The sequence below is a fragment of the Orycteropus afer genome, unplaced genomic scaffold (genome assembly GCF_000298275.1).
Source record: "Orycteropus afer afer isolate SDZICR_OR568_19922 unplaced genomic scaffold, OryAfe1.0 scaffold00277, whole genome shotgun sequence".
Taxonomy (NCBI): domain Eukaryota; kingdom Metazoa; phylum Chordata; class Mammalia; order Tubulidentata; family Orycteropodidae; genus Orycteropus; species Orycteropus afer.
Genome location: NW_006921864.1, coordinates 4342204 through 4351447, shown reverse-complemented (window position 1 = coordinate 4351447; position 9244 = coordinate 4342204).

Here is a 9244-nt window from a genome sequence, read left to right as displayed (position 1 = left end):
TAGAAGAAGTACACTGGGATGTTCCTTAGAAGCCAGAATGGCTAGACTTCATCTCATGTACTTTGTTCATGGTGTCAGAAGAGACCCGTCCTTAGAGAAGGATATTATGCTTGGTAATGTAGAGTATCAATGAAAAAGGTGAAGACCCTCGAGGAAATGAATTGACATACTGGCTACATCAATGAATTCAAGCATAGCAACGATTGTGAGGATAGTGTAGTACCAGGCAGTGTTTGGTTCTGTTGTGCACTGGGTTGCTATAAGTTAGAACCAACTTGACAGCACCTAACAACAAGATTTTCACCAAAGCTCTTTCTCTTGACATGCTCAGGTATTTCTCAAATTTATCTTCTTTTTAAAAGCTTTATTCTAGCTTTTTCCTTATCTTTCTTTCTTGCTTTTTTTGTTTGTTTGTTTTGTTTTTTCTATAATATAACACACAATATCTTTTATTTACTAGTCTTGCTTTTAGATTTTGTCCTTTCACTTAAATGTAAGTTACATTATGGTATTTTTAGTTTGTTTCATCAGTAGTCCTTCAGCCCTTAAATGACACCTCGACACTACAGCAGTGAGTTTTGTTTTTTTGTCTTGGTAGCACCTTAAAAAACCCTCAAGCTGAACTAACTGCCAGTGAGTTGATTTCAACTCCTAGCAATCCTGTAGGACAGAGGAGAACTACTCTGTAGGTTTTCCAAGGATATAATCTTTAAGGATGCAGATTGCCACATCTTTCTCCTGCAGAGTCTCTGGTGGGTTCAAACTGCCAACCTTTTGATTAGCAGCTTAGTGCTTACCCACTGTGTCACTATGTCTCCTTTTACACAGTAAGTACAATATTATTATTGAAAGTAAGTACTTTCAAGACAATATTTCTTGAAAGTATGACATTCAAAAATTTCCATTAGTGACCCCTCCTTGGGTTTGTGAGGCAATATCACTATGGAAGTAGATTGCCCAATCTTCCTTCAGAGGAGTAGCTGGTGGGTTTGAATCACTATTCTTCTGGTTAGCAGTCAAATGCCTTAGGCACTAGGCTACCAGAGCTCCTATTGTTCATTTTAGTATATTTTAATTCACTTTCTATTACAAGGTATGTTTCAAGATAAATCACCCTAGTCCTTGCACCTATGCTATACAATTTTAATTGTACTTTTTTTTTATTTCCTCTCTCATACCCTACATGGTTCTTACCATAACTAAGACTTCTCTATTTTGGGGTTACAGAGTCTATCACTTTCATTGGAACATAAGTCCTCTGTTTTCTCTTTCTAGCCAATATCTTTATCTTCATCACACTTTCTAAATTCTACCATTGAAAAATGGTAATACATCCCACTTTTTATCCCCCTCAATTAATTTTCTCAAAAGTTGTTTATATCAGAAGATACCATTTTCTTACTACCTACTTACTTCTGAAACCATTAATCAAAAATTAAATAATATAGAGCTTAAGCTGACTTGACAGCACCTAACAACAACAACAATAACAAAGGACACAATATAGAAACCGTTTCTGCTTTTTTTTTTTTTTTTTTTAACCTACCATTTCACCAAAACCTGCCTTCCTCATAACCTCAAAGATGTTCTCCAGGCTATTTGGTAATGGATAGTTTTATTCCTAATCTTATTGATAATGCAGCAATATTTCTCAGAGTTGATCTTTTTCTTCTTTTTGAAACATTCATCAACCCTAGGTCATTGATTGTCCAGTTCCTGGCTTCACTTTCTTTCTTCCATGGTGGAGTGCTCAGGGTTTGAATAATCGGTATTAGTTTCTTCTTTATTTGCTTTATCCCCATAGATGAGCAGGACTACTTCCATTAATTCAAATATTATCTGGTCTTATTAATTCTGAAATTTACCCTTTAGTCTGGATTATCAAGACTATATATATATATATATATATATATATATATACACATATAAAATTATGTACTCACCTCTCTGCTTGGATACTTCACAAATAGGTAAAACATAGCATATACCAAATTGCATTGATCTTTTTCTTCTCTCTAATTTTATTTAATGGAGCCACTCCCAAATACTTAATAAGAAAAGGCTTTCTGGAGGGCTGAAACTGGTACAGATGGTTGAGAGGTGCCAGCAGATGGCTTTTGGAGGGCTGGAACAGGCAGGGAAGGCCAGGAAACAGTAATGGAGCAGTTTAGAGCAGCTAAGGGAGATGAATACATCTGTCAGTTTGTCGTCCTGTGGTGGCTTATGTGTTGCTGTGAGTCTGGAAGATGTGTCACAAGTGTTTCAAGTGCCAACAGGCTTAGCCATGGTGGAAAACATTCAGAGGAGCTTCCAGCCTAAGACAGACTTGGAAGAAGGAAGAAGCAATCCACTTCTCAAAGAATTGGCTAGCAAAAACCTTATGAATAATAGTGAAACATTGTCTGATATGTTATTGAAAAATAATCCTGAAACTGTCTGATATATTACCAGAGGATGAGCCCCTCAGGTCAGAAGGCACTCAAAATATGACTAGGAAAGAGCTGCCTCCTCAGAATAGAGCTGACCTTGATGTGGATGGAGTAAAGCTTTCAAGACCTCCTTTTGCTGATGTGGTACAAATCAAGATAAGAAGAAACAGCTGTAAATTAATTCCATTAATAATCAGAACATGTAAAGTAGAAAGTATGAATGTAGGAAAATTGGAAGTTGTCAAAAATGAAATGGAGTGAACAAAGATCATTATCCTAAGCATTAGTGAGCTAAAATGGACAGGTTTTGGCCATTTTGAATCAGAAAACCATCTACTATTCTGGAATAACAAATTGAAGAGGAATGGTGTGGCATTTATCATCACAAAGAATGTTTCAGATCAAATACAATGCTATCAGTGACAGGATAATATCCATACACCTACAAGGAAGACCAGTTAATATTATTATTGTTCAAATTTACACACCAACCACCAAAGCCAAAGATGAAGAAATTGAAGATTTTTACCAATTTCTGCAGTCCAAAATCAACCTAACATGCAATTAATATGTCTTAATTACCACTGGTGACTGGAATGCAAAAGTTGAAAAGAAAGATGAATCACTAGTAGTTGGAAAAAATGGTCTTGGTGATAAAAATGATGCTGGAGACTGCATGATAGAATTTTGCAAGACCAATGACTTATTCATTGCAAATACCATTTCTCAACAACACAAACAGTGCCAATACACATGGACTTCACCATGGAGTACACAGGAATCATATTGACTACATCTGTGGCAAGAGGCAATGGAGAAGTTCAATATCTTCAGCCAAAACAAGACCAGGATCTGATTGTGGAACAGACCATCAACTGCTCATATGCAAGTTCAACGTGGAACTGAAGACAATTAAGAGAAGTCCATGGGAGCCAAAATATGACCTTGATTTTATCCCTCCTGAATTTGGAGACCAACTAAAGAATAGATTTGATGCATTGAACACCAATGACCGAAAACCAGAGGAATTGTGGGATGACATCAAGAACATCACCCATGAAGCAGAGGAGACTCTGAAACTTGCCCTAGAATGGAGAGTAGCTAAAGCAAATGGGAGAACTGACAGGATAAAAGAGCTGAACAGATTTCAAAGAGCAGCTCCAGAAGACAAAGTTAATTATTGTAATGAAATGTGCAAAGAGTTGGAGTCAGAAAACCAAAAGAGAGGAACACGCTCAGAGTTTTTCAAGCTGAAAGAATTGAGGAAAAAAATAAGCCTCAAATTGCAATATTGAAAGATTCCATGGGCAATATGTTGAAAGATGTAAGAAACATTTAAAGAAGATGAATGGAATACACAGAGTCACTATACCAAAAAGGATTGGTAGATGATCATTCATTTCAGGAAGTGTTATATGATCAAGAACCAATGGTACTGAAGGAAGAAGTTGAAGATGCATTGAAGGAATTGTGAAGAACAAGGCTCCAGAAATTGATAGAATACCTACTGACATGTTTCAACAAACAAATGCCTCGCTGGAGGCACTCACTTGGCTATGCCAAGAGATTGGGAAGACAGCTGCTTGTACAACTGACTGGAAGAGATCCATATTTGTACCCATTCCAAAGAAAGGTGATCCCACAGAACATCGAAATTTTCAAACAATAACGTTGATATCACACACAAGTAAGATCTTACTGAAGATAATTCAAAAATGGTTGAAGCAGTATATTGACAGAGAACTTCCAGAAATGGAAGCTGGATTCATCAGGGGATGTGGGGTGAAGGATATCATAGCTGATGTCAAATGGATCTTGGCTCAAAGCAAAGAACACCAGAAAGATGTTTACTTGTGTTTTATTGACTATGCAAAGGCATTCGATCGTGTGGATCATAACAAATTATAGATAACTTGGAAAACAATAGGAATTCCAGAACACTTAATTCTACTCATGAAGAACTTTTACATAGACCAAGGGGCTGTCCTTCAAACACAAGGGGATACTGCATGGTTTAAAATCAGAAAGGTAGTGTGTCAGGGTTGTATCATTTCACCATACTTATTCAATTTATATGCTGAGCAAATAATCCAAAAGGGTGGACTATATGAAGAAGAACATGGCATTAGGATTGGAGGAAGGCTTATTAACAACCTGTGATATGCAGATGACACAACTTTGCTTGCTGAAAGTGAGGATGACTTAGAGTATTTACTGATGAAAATTAAAGACTATAGTCTACAGTATAGATTACACCTCAACATAATGAAAACAAAATCCTCACAACTGGACCAATAAGCAGCATCACGATAAATGGAGAAAAGATTAACATTTCAAAGACTTCAGATTACTTGGTTCTACAATCAACACCAATGGGAGCAGCAGTCAAAACATCAAAAAACATATTGCATTGGGCAAATCTGCTGCAAAAGACCTCTTTCAAGTGCTGAAGAGCAAAGATATCACCTTGAAGACTAGGATGTGCCTTACCCAAGCCGTAGTATTTTCAATCACCTCATATGCATGTGAGAACTGGACAATAAATAAGGAAGATCAAAGAAGAGTTGATGCTTTTGAGTTGTGGTGTTAGCAAAGAATTCTGAAAGTACTGTGGACTGCTAAAAGGACTAACAAATCTGTCCTGGAAGAAGTGCAGCCAGAATGCTCCTTGGAAGCAAGAATGGCCAGGCTTTGACTTCCTTTGTTTATGTTGTCCGAAGGGACCATTCTCTGAAGAAGGATGTCATGCTTGGTAAAGTGGAGGGTCAACAAAAGAGGGGAAGTCCTTCAGGGAGATGCACAGATACGGTGGCTGCAGTGATGGGCTCAGATATAGCAGGGATAGTGAGGCTGGTACAGGCCCGGGCAGTGTTTCGTTCTCTTGTACATAAGGTCATGATGAGTCAGAGACGACTCAACAGCACACAACAAAAACAACAACATCAGTTATTTTCAGCTAGCCACTCTCTCTCACCAATCAACCACCAATTCCTACAGATTCTACCTCCTATTTTTTTAATATCTCCTTTTCTCAATCTTCTCTGCTAACCCTTTGACAAAGCATGATCATTTTTCTCTTTAATAATAGAAAGAGCATCCTATTTGATCTCCTTGCCTTCAATTGCTAACCAGAAGGCTAGCGGTTCAAACCCACCAGCCACTCCTCAGAAAGAAGCTGGTGCAATCTACTTCGGTAGTGATACTGCCTCGGAAACCCAAGGTGGGGTCGCTATGAGTCGAGTCCGACTCGACAGCACATAACAACAACAACAACTAGCCTTCATTTGTACACCTCTCAATGTATCCTTTATGCAGCAGTCAGAGTAATCATTTTAAAAATTAAAAACCTGTCTAGGCCACTCCCACTTTACATTCTTCAGTGAGATCATTGCACATGCCATAAGTATAAGTTCGCATTATAACCACTATCTGATTCTGAAGCATTGTTTCAGGCCACTTGTCTATGCAATTAAAGATTTCCAAAGTGTTTCCTTTCTCAGTTCCACTTACCAAGTATGCTCCTTCTGAACTTAGGGCATTTGCATTTGCTATTTATACTCCATAGAATACTTGTATTACCACTTTAAATTATTTCTCCATTTAGTCAAATATTAACTTAGAGATTTCTTTACAATAATATTAATATTTTGTACCTTTTGGATTTTTTAATTAATACAGATTCCACATATTTGTTTTTAAAAATATTCTGGTATTTTATGCATTATGTTATTTATGGTATAATATTTTTCTCATGATATATAAAAATATGTTGTTGTTAGGTGCTGTCGAGTTGCCTGCAATTCATAGAGGCCCTATGCACAGCAGAACGAAACACTGCCAGTCTTTTACCAGCCTCATGATCCTATATGAAAACATAGAACCTTATAAATTTTAGTCATTTTATAATCAATCATTGTTTTGCAAATTCTCAAGATATTTGTATTGATTGTCTAGGATTTCTTTATATATAACCATTATTTTGGGGAAGGAAACAATGAAAAAATATGTAACTTATGAGAATATTTTAATCTCTTTGCTTTTGAATGGTTCTTAACACTTCATTCAGGTCAAAATCATTCCCACAATGTGAAATGAGTCAAAAAACACATAAGCACCAATGAACATTTGTTAAAATGATTTAAAAAACAAAAAAAGAAGCATTTACTTGGAAAACTTTAAGAATATTCAAAAAAAAAATCTAGATGCAAAAAGCATTTAAAATGATTCTTTATTTTCAATTTTTTCCACAGTGTCAGAGACTATTATTAATACTTCCTACAAATTTGTGATTTTATTTCACAGATTTCCTAAAATAGTTATTCATTTTCAGAGTAATTTAAAATTTTCTGTGTAATGATCTTTAATAAATTAATAACATTAAAATGTTAAATTATTTTGTTTCTAAGATTTGCAATTTATATTTTCTCTCTTTTTTAAATTTGACAAAATTTTGTCAATTTAATTTTTTTTAAATAATTTTGAGCCAACTCTTATCTTTACATATCTAGTCCATTGTTTTCTGTGTTGTAATCATTATTTACAATTTTCACCTGCACTATAGTCTTCCTTTCACACTCTTTAACTTTGATTTGTTGTTAGAGAAAGATTATAATGAAGATTAATTCTATGGGTCATTTTTACAAAATTAATGTCTGATAATTAAAACATGACTAAATTCAAAGTTTATTTTTTTGAAGTGAAAATAATTAGAAAAGTCTACAAAAAATTAAATTCATACTCTTAATCACCTTATTACATTTTTATTTTGCCAGTAAGCAAAGATTCCATGACATAGAGCCTATGGACCTAATGTAGACCATTCTAGTTAAAAAAAACACAAATTTCTTAATATAGTAGTTTCAGATTATAGCTCCAATTAACATGCTTCCTTTTTAGTGTTGATTTTATCCATCCATGTATTAAAACCATGAGCATTAGAGTCACATCATTTGCTCAGTATTTTGGCATTGGATTCTCAGAAAGTCCCATATAAGATTCAGAAGTTGAATTTTGTTATCAATCACTGATTGAATATCCTGCAACTCAGTTTTCATAATTATGAAAATTGTGACACTGGAAAATGGTAATGAATATAGTACACATCTAATTGCTTCTCCAACAACTGCAGCAATGTTTTATTTAGAGCAATTAGAAATTGTACTTTGACAGAGTTTTAAATTTTATCCATCTGCTTACATATAATTTTCTAGATGGATGTATGAATATTAATAGCAGCTCTGTAAGCAGGTGCTCCAACCCTTCTCTTTATGAACCAATTTTGTCACATGCAAATATCTCTGGTCAGTAAGGACCTAATTTTGTTACTGCTTACCACCTAGGAGATCAAATGGCAATGCCATCATTTATCCTATGGGTGGCATCTGCTTACTATGTCATTGACACACACATATATATATATATATATTGACACACACATACACACATGCACACATACACATATACAAAGAGACAGACATACCCATACATATATTCTTAGCAACAAATTTTGCAACAAACAGCAACTGGAGTTGAGGGTGGGGAAGTCAGAATGTAAGAAATGGTAATTATCTTTCCATTTGTGACGTAGATATGAAAATAATACAAATATATTTGTATTTTTATACTTATGTTACACTTTGGTTTAATGATCTTTTCTTAATAAACTGTTTATTGTTATAAAGCAACTTAGTGATATTCATCTCACAATGTTAACTGCACTTAGTCCATTTTGCTGGGAGATGAGAATTTAAAAATTTCATGCACTCTTTTCTCAGGAAGACTGATAAAAATAAATTCTGTTTGACAATAAAGTTGACATTCCTAGCCTGTATCTTGTTTTCCACTTTTATGTTTAAGTTCAGCACAAATTATTTTTATAATGTTTGTTTCATTCTCAATATTATTTAGAATTTGATCTATTTCATTAAATATATTATTTGGGAGGTATTCTACTTATTTGCATATGGTTTCCCAGATCACTATATAATGTGGTACTTTGGTAAAGCATAGAGAGAGTCTAAGAAAATAGTGTTTTATGACTATAAAACAAACAAACTCTGAAAAAGTCATCACAGGGTCAATTCCGACGCATCACAAACTCACATGTTTCGTAGCGCAACTGTGGTCCATAGACTTTTCAAGGCTATGATCTTTTGAAAGCAGGTTGCCAGCCATTTCATCCTAGGTGCCTCTGGGTGTATTTGAACCCCCAACCTTTTGGTAAATAGGCTAGTGCTTAACCATTTGCACTACCCAGGGACTCCTCATCTTAACTATGAGCATCCTGGAATACACTAACATAATGGTTGTAAAAAATTATAATTCTAATATATAGAAGAGATTGGATGGAGTAAAAAATGTAAATGAAAGTCATAATTGATATACATTGTCAAAGACAACCACCAGCCACTCCTGGGAAGGAAGACTGGGCAATCTACTTGCGTAGTGACACCGCCTCAGAAACCCAAGGAGGAGTCGCTGTGATTGGATCTCATGCCATGGCAGTGAGTTTGTGAGTTTTGGTTACTATGATAGGAGGATTAGCCTTCCATATGTAACCTGTTAATTTATTACAACGAAGGTCCTGAGACCATCTGGCTTATAAGGAACTGATATCACCAAATTGTGAAAAAAGGAACACAACCTTGTGAAGTAAGTGGCAACAAAGGAGATGCTTGTTTAACATGAAAGTTTCATTCTTCCACTGTGTAGCATGTCCAATGATCTGGCATATTTAGGAGTATGATTATAAAGAACATAAATTCAAGTCCTTGCCCTGAAGAAACTTAAAATCAACTCATTTAAAATGTCCAAGT